Consider the following 12366-nt stretch of genomic DNA (forward strand, 5'->3'; position numbering starts at 1 on the left):
ATAAGAATGTGTAAGTGGACGAATTTGCTGATATGATACAGGAACCACAAAGGTATGGCACACCAAAGGTGACCTCTGCATTTTTGCCAAATGGCAGCCTTAGGAATATAAGATAGCAATAATAAATTGCAATTATCTTGATGTTTTAGGAAGAATGAGGATGTAAATAATGGATGAAACCAGTATTGGGATTCTATTTTCTTGAGTCAATGGCTTATGGATGGACTAATATACTCCCTTCTTTTCCTAGTGCTTTTTACATCCCTTCACTGTTGAAATTTGCTGTATTCACTTGCCTTTGAATCTCTTGAATACTCTTTCCTGGTACTTGGTGTTTCAAAATACTGCCTGCACTCCACAGTGTGACATAAAGTAGGTTAGGGCTGTACAGAAAATCATCCACTGCTTTTGTAACTTAAGTGAGGGTGGCATTGGGAGTGGGAGGGGGCTGGGTATGATGTTATTTTAATGAATCAAAGGAATTTGTACTTTTCTCCCCTGTGTTAAGCTATACTTTATTTCCTGTCTTGTGTTTCTTCTTTTTCTTCTCAACCTCTTTCAGCAGAAGGGATGGACAGAGCAACTTAATTCTGTCAGGATCAGGGTACTAGCACAATGTTTGCTGCTACTTCCTTTTGCAAAATAAAACATGGTAGTTATTCCTATCAAGTGTCATTACATGTCAAGATAGAATGTACATAGAATTGTGATATTTTTACCAGCTAAGAAGTGTAATGGTAGAATCTGATGGGACTTTGAGGGACTCCAATGGATGTGGCTGTTTGGGAAGCAGACTTGTTCGTAGACAGTTGTGATGTTTGTGCTGAACTACACATCAATCCAAGAAACTTCTCTGAACTTAAAAAAAAAAACAACCACATCCTGTCCTGTGCAAACAGACCACTAGAACAACTTTCAGGTTTTATAATCACTCATTGTTTTTGTTCATTTTCAATAGTCTTTTCCTGAAGGCATTATTTTTGTGTTCGATATGGGAATGTCTTATTCAAATTAAGGATTTTTGTGTTAGGTATGGGAATGTCTTATTCAATTTCAGGATTAAGGACTTAGGTCTTTGAGGTTTTAGTTCCCCCCCCTTCCCTGTTCTCTTTCCACTCCTTTCCACCAGAGCTTTTATACAAACTGTGTGTCCTTGGCTAGGAAGCACTTCAGATCTTAAAATGTGTTTATTTTTAAATGATAAACCTACTGATTAATAAGTCTTTGACTGATTTTATTTATACCCACCATACATGTTAATATGTTGTCTTACAGAAACACTACCGAGAGGGTAGTGTTTCTGAAAATTAGGAGATCTTTGTCACAAGTAGCATGTTGAAAAAAGCTAAATCTTTCAGACTAGTCTGATAAGAAATTCAGCATGAAGTGCTTGGAGAAGATGCTGGAGCAGCTGTGGAGTCATGAGTGGTTATTGCTGAGAAATGGATATTGTCTTTCAGTGTATGCCTTTATAAACAGAGGGAATGCCAGGGCAGCAGCTTCATATGAAGTTCTAGAAAATCTTTGCAACTAACTTTAAGGCCTTGAATAATAAATAGGTGAGTAGCAGCAAGATGATTTGTCATGTTAGATCTATCTCACTGCTTTTTCCAACAGCAGGAATTCCACACTGAATGAAGTATGCACTCTAAAAATATCTTGGAAATGTTCTTCTAAGCAAGCTTGAGAAACCCATCAGTAAAATTATTCAAATATAGTGATTATCAAGCTGTGAAGATATGGCAAGCCATGCATACCAGCTTTTTGGAAATACTTAATACTTAGTCAAGTTTGTATGCTGTTTATCTCTTATAATTCCAGCTGTTAGAAACTGAGAGCAAGTTGAGTGACTTCATTATATTAATTCATCCTGGTTTCCTACTTAATTCCTTGTGTGATTTGGATTAACAGTGCCAGGGACTGAACTTCCCCTTTCAAAAAATCTGTTGTGGGAAAATAGAGCAGGGTTGGAGAAATGAGTATCACTAAATGACTTGAAATAAAAAATTCTAACCATAATATTTCATAGGATGTATAGTATTTGAAAGCTGGACTCTCATTGTATTAAATCCCCCTTCATACCTAAAATTAGTCTCTTTACAGGGGAGTTACAATGCTTGTCTCAGTCGCCAGATTAAATTGTCCCCATTCCTCAACCTTCCAACTGTGCCCATCCCAATGCCAGGATTTAGCAGCAGAGTTGTACTGGAGGAGTATGAGCAACTGCACTGTACACACATCATAAGTGTAGGACAATATCCTGCTTGAAAATAACTCTGAAAGTGCCTCCTTAATTCAGATTTCCTGCTGTGATTTCGCTGATGCTGTCGACCTGCAGCACATTGCATGAAGGTGAAGGAGCAAAAGGCTGGGTGGAGGTCTTGAAGGAGAGGGGAGAGAGGAATTAATCTGATTAAAGTTATATGCAAGATTTTTGTTATGGATATTTGAGCCAACAAGAAAAGAATATCTAGGCTCAGTTTCCTACAGCTTTAGCCACAAAAGGGGTTTTATTTTAGAACAATAAAGCTGCTTGTTAGCTTGATTAGCCAGCAACTTTTCATGTTACACTTCAGTGGAATCTGGGGGAGTCTACCAGGGAGGTATCCCTGTATCACCTCCTCTGCTTTAGTATTCATTTGTAGGCGTTCATGTTGGCTGCTTTGGGGGAGAAAAAGGACATTACAGTAAGAGACTTTGGATCTGGACCTCTGTAGTGGATTTTATGGTTCTTTTCAACAGTTCATTTGAAAGAAGTGTGTTCAGCTAAATCTTATGAGCAAAAGCAGTAGATATGACTATGGATTGGCAATTAATCCAGATGAAAAGCTGTGTGTCATTGCAGTGACTTAGTGAAATGATTATCAAGTGGGTCAGGGAACACTTACGGCTAAAAGATAAAGCTGGATGAGGTGCGTAGCGTCATAAAGACAATTGCATATTAGCATTTTATCCGAAACAGTACATTGTGCAATGGAGAAACCACCATTTATTTCAAAGTAAATTTAATAGGAGCTCTTTTGCATGAATTTATATAAATTTGTAATGACATGGTTATAATAAGTTCCAGCTTCCTTAGATTTACATGCATTGCTTAATGTCTAAAACCACCCCAAACAATTGGAGAAGGGAATTAAAGTCTGAGACTGAGGTTAGAAAACACTTCTGAGGGCATGCTGCCTTTTTTTTTTTGTTGTTGTTGTTTTGAAATATTTCCTAAGGAAAATGATTTGGCTGATTGAATTTCAGGACTGATTTGTGTTAAATTGTATGAGAAAGAATTTGCTGACAGGCCAAATGACATACAGCATATTACGCTCACAGAAGGATCAAGCATCAATTTTTAGTATTTCCAAAGCAATCTCTAAATTTTCATTGTCTATTAATGAAATCTCTTACCCATGCATAATATCTTTCTTATCATGCTTTCAAATTTGTTAAGAAAATTAGAAAAGCTGACAAGATAGGAAATATGTAGAGAATTTTATATTATTTGTGTAGTGTTACTGGAGTATATTGGGTCTTTTTTAATTTTGTAAATGGGATGATGATATTTTTCTTTGCATATTTTAAAGTTTTCTGTCTGTAACTGATACCACTGTTTTATCTGCCAGTTTCTCAAGTTAAACTTATGAAGTGTACCAAATTCTTGCCTGTTTAAAGAATGCTTTAACAAAATACTGAATATAATTTCCAACTATATCAGAGAGATAAAACATAGAGTACCTTGAAGATGTGAATCTTTATTACAGAATTTCTGTTCAACAGTAATTTGAAAGGTATAACACAACTTCCAAGAAGCTCTGCAAGCTTGGAGCCCTATGCCCTGAGCAGGCTGTATGGCAAGGAACCCCAAACAGCCACCAACCACATGAACCAGCAGAAGAAATTTTCACAGGAGTTCTCTGGCTGTATTTCATTGAAAATGCAAGCACCCAAAGAGTCTTCCTTTCAGAAATCTGAGTCTGACAAACTGGCATTCTCTGGTTTTTGGGTTTTTCCCCCCATCAAAAATTACTGAGCTCACTAATCAGTGTGGACGAGGGCTAAAATAGTCTATAGTGTTATTTGTAGTGCACCTTTCTTATTTAGGAGTAAGAAAACAATACTTTGCATTATTTTTAGCATAAATGCACACTATTCTTATTTTAATGGACAGGTCAGTGAACTATGAAGCATGCTTTAAAACCTGAGCTATAGCTTTCTCATATTTTGCTTTGATGTTTATAATGTGAAATATTAATCTTTTAGATAAAAAAATTTCCATCCCAAAAGTTTCATGTATATTTTCTATGCAGTTTCAGTTCAAATAGTACTGTTTTGCCAGGAATGAGAACAGGGAAAAGCTGTTTATGCTTAAATAAAACCACATAGCTCTATACAACTCCAGGTACCCCTGGACCCTGCTTTGGAGCAGTTTGGTAGGACCTCTTGGTGATTTTAACTGTCCTGCAAAGTGATCTGAAATATGCCTAGGTTCTAAGACTCAGGAAAAATTTCACCTGTGTGTGAGAACAAACCTTTTTTATTCATCTTTATTTTAAAGTTTTAAAGAAAGCAGAAAACAAAATCTGTTAAATATAGTGATTTTAAGCTAATGTCATTAGTACAGAACAACACCACTCTGTAGCTCTTCTATTTCGATTGAATTTAAGACTAAAAATATAGTGCAATTGGATTAGGAAAAAAAATAATTATTTGTTTGTTTTTAGAACTCCAAAGTGAAAGCTTGAAAACTATTGATTCTTCCCGTGCTTTAGCATAGGAAAACAGTGCAGGTCAGGAGTGTGGAGAGCTCACTCTGCTGCATGGCAGCACGTGGGGACAGCAATTTTTGTCACAGGCACTGCTGGGGTGGGACCCTGCCCTTCTCTAGGGCAGAGAAGCAGCCTGGCTGTCACAGCAGCAGCCCTTGCTACAGTGACAGGAGCAGGACGCTGCTTCCATCACACAGTGCAGAATCTTTATGCCCACAGCAGCTCATGTATTTTAATACAGCATCAAGTGTTGCTAATACCAATCTGATTGCTGACAGTAGGTAGAGAAAGATTTCTTTTTTTTTTACAATTGCACTGTTTGTATTTGTGAGATTCCACAGAATTCACAGAAATTCACAGAATCACTGGGTTGGAAGAGACCTTAAAGATCATTAAGTCCAACCCAGCCCCAATACCTCAACTAAGCCATGGCACTGAGTGCCACATTCAGTCTTTTCTTAAACACATCCAGGGATGCTGACTCCACCACCACCCTGGGCAGGCCGTTCCAGAACTTTATCACCCTTTCTGTAAAAAACTTTTTCCTAATATCCAGCCTATATTTCCCCTGATGCAGTTGGAGACTGTGTCCTCTGGTTCTGTCAGTTGCTGTCTGGTGAAAGAGACCAACCTTCATTTACTTCTCTACTAGGATTAGCTGCTTTTGGTCTCACGCTTGTAAGCATAGAGGCTGGCTGAGCTGGAAAACTTGAGAGGAATTTTCAAGTAACAGCAGATCCTAATCTTGACTTGAAGGAAAGCCTTGGCGTGAGTTGATTTAATGAGATATTTATGTGAGTTGACTGAACCACAAGTTTCCTATTCAGTTATTATTTATGGAATCTCTGCCATTCTTTAAGTCTACAATATTTTCTGAATTGATGAAGAAAATATGCTACACTGAATATAACCATTTCTTTTTCTGACACTGACTAGAGTGATAGAACACTTTCTGTTTAGTGTAACTATAGAATGTAGTTTCAACAATGCTAACTGCTTGGATTCAGCACATCAAGTTTGGATCACTTCTCCTGCAAAATACGGCATTGCTGATAGACTGATAGCACAGCGGAGTCCCTGAAGTCACTTTCCAGAGGTGAGGTAAGACTGAACAAATTCCTGATCCAGGGCAGCACATGCCTAATGTTCAGTGGGATTCTGACAGCCCTGTTTAACTTTCCTGGGTGGAGAAGGTGGGACAGGTGGAGAGGGTCACAGCAGCTCACATGATGATTCCTCATGGAAACTGATATCCTGGTGATAGACTTCTCTGAAGAATGGCTGAGAAGACTCCTTCAAAATCGCAACTTCCTACATGCTCTTGTGCTTAATTAAAACCTTTGGATTAACAATTTAATAAATTGGGTTAAATTTGTTGATTAAATTTGTTGATTAAATTGCAAATGTTATTTGCAAGATTACTCCAGAAATGTACAATATTTTTCATAAAGGCTGGGTTTGATTGGTAGTGGCAGTTAAAAGCATGAACGTTGAAGTAGTTGTTTAAAAATAGTTTTTTATATTTACAAATTTGGAGGGAAAATGTATTTTTGTTTACACAGTTTATATAAGCAGACAATTTTTTTGCACATTTCTTTCACTATGCTCATATGATAAGCACCAAATCCAGATTAAAGCTACATAAAAATGTATTTTAAAAAACTTCTAGTATTGTGGCAGAATAATAAAAAATAGACAGATATGATGTTCTGGTATGAATTTGTTTCAGACCAAGACATATTATTAATGTAATACTTCTAAAGCCCTAGAAAGTAGGACTTAATTAAAACAAAGGAACACCTGTAACTGCCTTATGGGGCCAAATGTCTCTGCAAGCTTGTGCTCACAGACTAATCAACAAACACTATGTCCTACACAAAAATGAGAACTTGATCTGATTTTTTTTGACATTTCTTTTTAATTTTCAATAAGATGAAGTTAAAATCCTTTCGTTTTTGCCAGCTGGGGGCTAATACGTGTGCATATTCTCACAAACGTCAAAGACTTCAACTGTTCATTTTACAAGCAGCGAATTTCTTTTTTCAGTTCTTATACAGAAAAAGAAACTTTTGCATATTCTGAAAATCACATTAATTTAATTCCTGGGGTAGTTACAGGGCTTCAGTTCCAAAATAGAATTTTTAGGTAGTAATTTTGCTTTTTTGTGTGTGTTTTTGTTTGGGTGCTTGGGTTTTTCTAATTATTTCTGTTTGGTTACTGTCAGCAACAATTCTTTTGTTTCTGACTTGATGTTCTTATTTGCTTTTTGGTGACCTCTGCTTTGTCCCTGCCTTTATGTTTAAGAGACACACAGTAAACAATCAAGAGCATTTGGGCGAGAAAAAGTTCCTTCTTGGCCAGAACACCCTGCTGTCCTGAGACGCCAAACAGCCAAAATGTGATGGGTCCACTGCCACAATGAAGTGGCAAGCTTAGATTGCTGAGAGTAAGTACAGGATGGGTGCAGTGGAGCATGAAGGGTGCAGTTTCTGGCCTCTTTTAGCAGGATGATCTGCAGCAGGCAATGCCAAGCCAAGGCACACAATGCACTCATTTTCCCTTAGTGCACACCAGTGCAAGTGTTCTCTCGCCAGAGCTCTCCTGCTTCTGGCAATTAGTTTCGATCACAAGGAGTCCCTGCACAGGCAGAGAAAGAGCAGCTGCTCAGCAGAAAGACAAAAATTGCTAGACTTTGTTCTGCACTCCTCTGAACTGCTAGTTCTCAGATTGCTTCTGTGCACTGTCTTGGTTCTCTCATGCAGGTTCACATGGCAAGAGATCACAGTTCCACACAGTGAAGCACAACATTTTGTTCTTTCTTACATTCTCAGTCTTCGACAGCACACGCAGCAGCCAGATTATCTCTGTGCAGGGGGTAAGGTGTAAGCTCCAAACTCTGTTTTAGGACAAGACTAATGCTCATCCCCTGGCTCTTCTGAAATGGAGACAATGTATTTCATAATGCAGAAAAATCAAATACGCACTGAAGTTACACTGGCTGCTGTCTTGTCAGTTCATCTTTGGAGGCTACCAGATATTCACTGCACAGAAGAACAGTAAACTGATATAAGGCAGGTACTAACTTAAAAGCTATAGCAATATTAATCTTTCTCATGTAAATAAATAATTTAAATAATAATATAAGAAAGTAACTTTATTCTGATTCCTTGTAAATCAGCCATACCTCACATCTAGCAAAAGATAAATGAGGTCATAATTATTCCACTCCAGTAGTTAGCAATATGCATTTAGCCATTTTACACCGTATTTCAAGGTGGAAAAGCAAATCTTATTTCTCAGATTGAGCATAAAAGTGTTTAAAAGTGGATTAGTTTACAAAGGATTGATTTTCAATTAGGTCATTCTTAATCTCATGTATATACATACATCTGAATACACAACAGTTGTATTAACTTGAAATGATATTTCCTATTTGGCATGTAAACTAAAATTGTCAATGATTTTGATGACCATGTCACAGCTATGACACAAACAATTATCTCAATCAAAAGAAGCATGAATGCATAGTTTTAATGTGTGTATTTTTTATAATCACTACTCTTTTGCACAGTTAATATGTTTCCTTATGTCACATTCCAAACTTTGGTCTTCTTATTTTTTTCCTGTTATGCTCTTGGTCCTGACTATTCTGCCCACATTCTACTGCCTCTTTATTTATCAGTACAGGTTTTGGTGCCATTTGCTGAATCATGCTGATTGAGTCTGAACCTAAATGTAGCAATGTCTTAGTAATAAAACTCTATATATATATTCATGGTATTAAAAGCTATGACAACAATCTCAATCAGCCTAAAAACTAAACCCAACTCCCATGACTGAAATACTGGAAAGCAGAATTCTTCATTGCATGGAAGCATGAGCTGATTTCTCTTGAAGATTTTTTTTCAGATTCAGAGACTAATTCCAACATATATAAAGGTGTTGTTATTCAGCTATGACAGATACATCAGGTGTAAGAATTCAGAGTAAAGGAATCTATACACATAACAGGTGAAATTCTAGCCCAGGAAAAATGTGCAAAACTTTCACTAAATTTATTAAGCTGTGATTTCAGAATTTCAGTTCTCCCAAAGCAAAATTAACTCTGATATTAATATTATTAGTTATTAAAGGTGTGAGTCTCTTTCCCTGTGAATATCTAAAACCACACAAGAGAACTGTATGTGTAGGGGTTTTTTTTTGTCTTTTGTTTTATTTGTTCCATCTATCTACTACTAAGCATATGTAGTACATTATGTTAGCATAATGTTAGCGTATGTTATAGACTTACAGACATAGATGGTTAAACTTTGTCATAAATAATGATAGATTAATTTTTATTGATTGATCCTAAGCAGAACCACAAATCTTTCCTAACTTCTTTACCTTATTATATTGTTACTGAAAAAAAAACAAACAAACAATCCACAACAGATGCCTTGATACTTGCTAATACTGTCCTTTACATGCAGAATAAGTTTGTCAAGATATTACAGTTTTTCTTCTCTAGGCATCAACTGCCCCATGGCAGCTTTTTCCACTGACCAATGCAATCACATAGCAAATCAATCAAAGCAAATCAAGCTCTGCATCTGAGTTTTGCTCTCCACAGGCTAATTCTTCAACAGAGACATCATTCTGTGTATCAAACCAAAAGGGCAACTCTGATAAAGGTGCAGTGCCAGCGCTGGTCCAGGCAGTAAGCACACAGCCTGCTGCCCAGCTCCTCTGTGACACAGCAGAGCCTACATGGGCCGTTCTGCCCTTGAATTCTCGTGCCTGTGGCCTCTGGGATCCCTGTCAAGAAGCAGGACATGCAGCTGGCGTTTCAGAGCCTACAAAGTAAGGTCAGTTGGAACACTGATGTTGAGTGTATGCAGTACTGAGAATATTCAGTGCATCCTGAACTGCAGTTACTGAGAATATTCAGTGCATCCTGAACTGCAGATACTGCGAATATTCAGTGCATCCTGAATGCACCTTCAGTTCAGGTGCAGGAATTTACCTCTGCAATTTTCCTCAGCGATAGGGACGAACAAGGCAGACCTCCCCCAAAATAATGAATGTTTAGTTTTGATATGTATTTTATTTACAAAATATTTTTGTCTGTTATGTAGGGATTCTTTACTACTTACACAGTGCTTTTGACCCACATTGTTGAGATTTTTTTCTCCACATTTAAAGGAATCAGAAATTTAAAGAAAAATATTGAGAATCTGTTACAATTAATGTTACCAGAAAATTAATTTTAAAGGAAGATACATAATCCTAATTTGAGAAGTGTGACAGTTCACAGACTTGAGAGAATTTTTGTATATGAAGAAAATATATTTGATATATACTTTTACATAGTACTATGTGCTGATCATAAACATTCCTCTAGTTGCACATAGTAGAGCACTAAATACAGCAATAGCTTCCCCACTTTTAATTCAACAGTTTCAGTAGTCAAAAAGAACAAGATTAATACTTGTGATTAATATTCTGAATTCTCAACTCTATGGAAAGATGAACATCAATATATTAAGTAGCTCAATTTGAGGAACAGTCAGGGGTAGAAGAGTTTTTGTGTTCTTTCCCTGGGCTACCTCTACAGGGCAAATTGCTAGTTTAGCTGAAAGTAGCCACTTCACAAAACTACAACCAAAACATTGTGTGTGTGCATATATATATTTACATACACATTCTTGTCTCTTGGTGTTTGTTCTGTTGACTGACTTAATGAAGCATACAGTGTTGGAAATAATGGCTTGGGGTGAGGGTTGGTTTGGTTTCTTTTTTGCTTTGCGATGAAATTATTATGAAAGTGGCTTTAAGAAAAAAAAAATCTCCCAGAAAAGTACTGCTAAATAAATTACAATTACATATGCAAATATGATTACATTTGGCTGCAGGACTGAGTATCCAATTACACTGAAAATGGCTTTTTAAACTTGCAACTACAAGCGTGCCCTCAGGCTGACCCAAGAGTCCTTTCATTTCAGCACAAAGCCATTATTTTGCTGCTAAGTGCCATCCATTACAAACCTAAGATCACATACAATTACAATTACACGCTTATTTAGATGTGCAATTGCTCATTTTTACATGTGCAATATTGATACTGTCTTTAATAAATGTTTTCTGCTTTCCTGAATCATATCTAGTACAGGGAACAAGAATGCCTGTGTCACTTCCTGCAATCTACAGCCTTTAGGAGCACAATCAGTATGTTAAAAAATTATTTCCTTAATTATTCTGGGAATTAATAATAATAATAATAATAATAATAATAATAATAATAATAATTATTATTATTATTATTATTATTATTATTATTATTATATCAAATAGAAAAGTAATTATTAAAACTAATAATTATTATTAGTTCATCAAATAGAAAAAACAGATGGTTTTGGGATTTTTTTTTTCCTTACATATAAGCATTTTGTTCACATAGATACAAAAACCTTTAATATTTATATTTTGCAACACATAGTAAGTCTCTCTTGGCTATACCAGTCATTGGTCCTTCAAAATAATTACTGTATGTATCATGTGTTTGAGAGGACACTGGATTATCATCATTTAAGAACATAAACAATACCAACCAAACGAAATAGAAATTTTCAGCAGTGCAATTGCCAGCACCAGGGAGACAAGTGATAAGCGAATGTATTTTCCCCTTCCCGCAGGGGGAGGCAGGATTCTCTCCGGGCACAGGTGAGGCTGCTGGGCAGGCCAGGCTGCCGGGATCTGGCGATGGCTGCAGCCCATGCGGGCAGTGCCAGCTCTCATTGCAGCGTGCGGGGTGATAACTGCTCCTGCTGGCATGGGCAGCCTCACAAACAGCCATTGCCAGCCCCAATATTCCCATCTTCCCAGCAAGCTTTCAAAATACCTGGCACACTCCTTTTTTCTCCCCGTATTTTTGTTCCTGCCCTTTCTCCTTGCCCTACAACCCAGCAGCAACTCAGTTTACAGCCCCTATGAAAAACACGTGAGGTTTTTACTGTTTAGTTCATCCTTAGCATATTTAAATATGCAAAAACACTGGAAGAATTCCTATTGCTACATCTGTAGGTGATACCATTTCAAGTATGCCAAGAAGGGCAGTGTCACTCTTGTGTAAATCTGGTTTGCAGCACCTGACACGCTTCTTTCAAAAAGCACAACAACCCCATGAAAAACCATATCTTTATTTTAGTTGCCCCATTGACTTTCCCATCAGTAACAGTTCTGGAGTAACAGCCAGACACATTTAATATTTATGGGCACTTACATATTAATAATTTATAATTAGTTCTTATGTAGCTAAGGGAATGGTTGATAAGAATAGGAGAGCAACTATTTTACATGATGATCTTGTGAGAATGGATGGCGGGTCAGAAGAAACAGGACATGTCTGAGTATGAACTAATTCACTTGGGAGAAATTACTTTAAATCCAACTTTAAACAGCAGCAAATGGGTTAGTGAGTATGCAGATTACCAGTGTCTGTAAAGAGAAGGTTGATAGCACATCATGCATGAACAGCTCAGGAAACCAACTGGAAGATGATGTGTTAGGAGAGAAGACTGTAGGAGCGTGACATCTGTATATAATAGCCACTATTTCGAGGACAGTTTAA

The sequence above is a fragment of the Zonotrichia albicollis genome, chromosome 1 (assembly GCF_047830755.1).
Source record: "Zonotrichia albicollis isolate bZonAlb1 chromosome 1, bZonAlb1.hap1, whole genome shotgun sequence".
Classification (NCBI taxonomy): domain Eukaryota; kingdom Metazoa; phylum Chordata; class Aves; order Passeriformes; family Passerellidae; genus Zonotrichia; species Zonotrichia albicollis.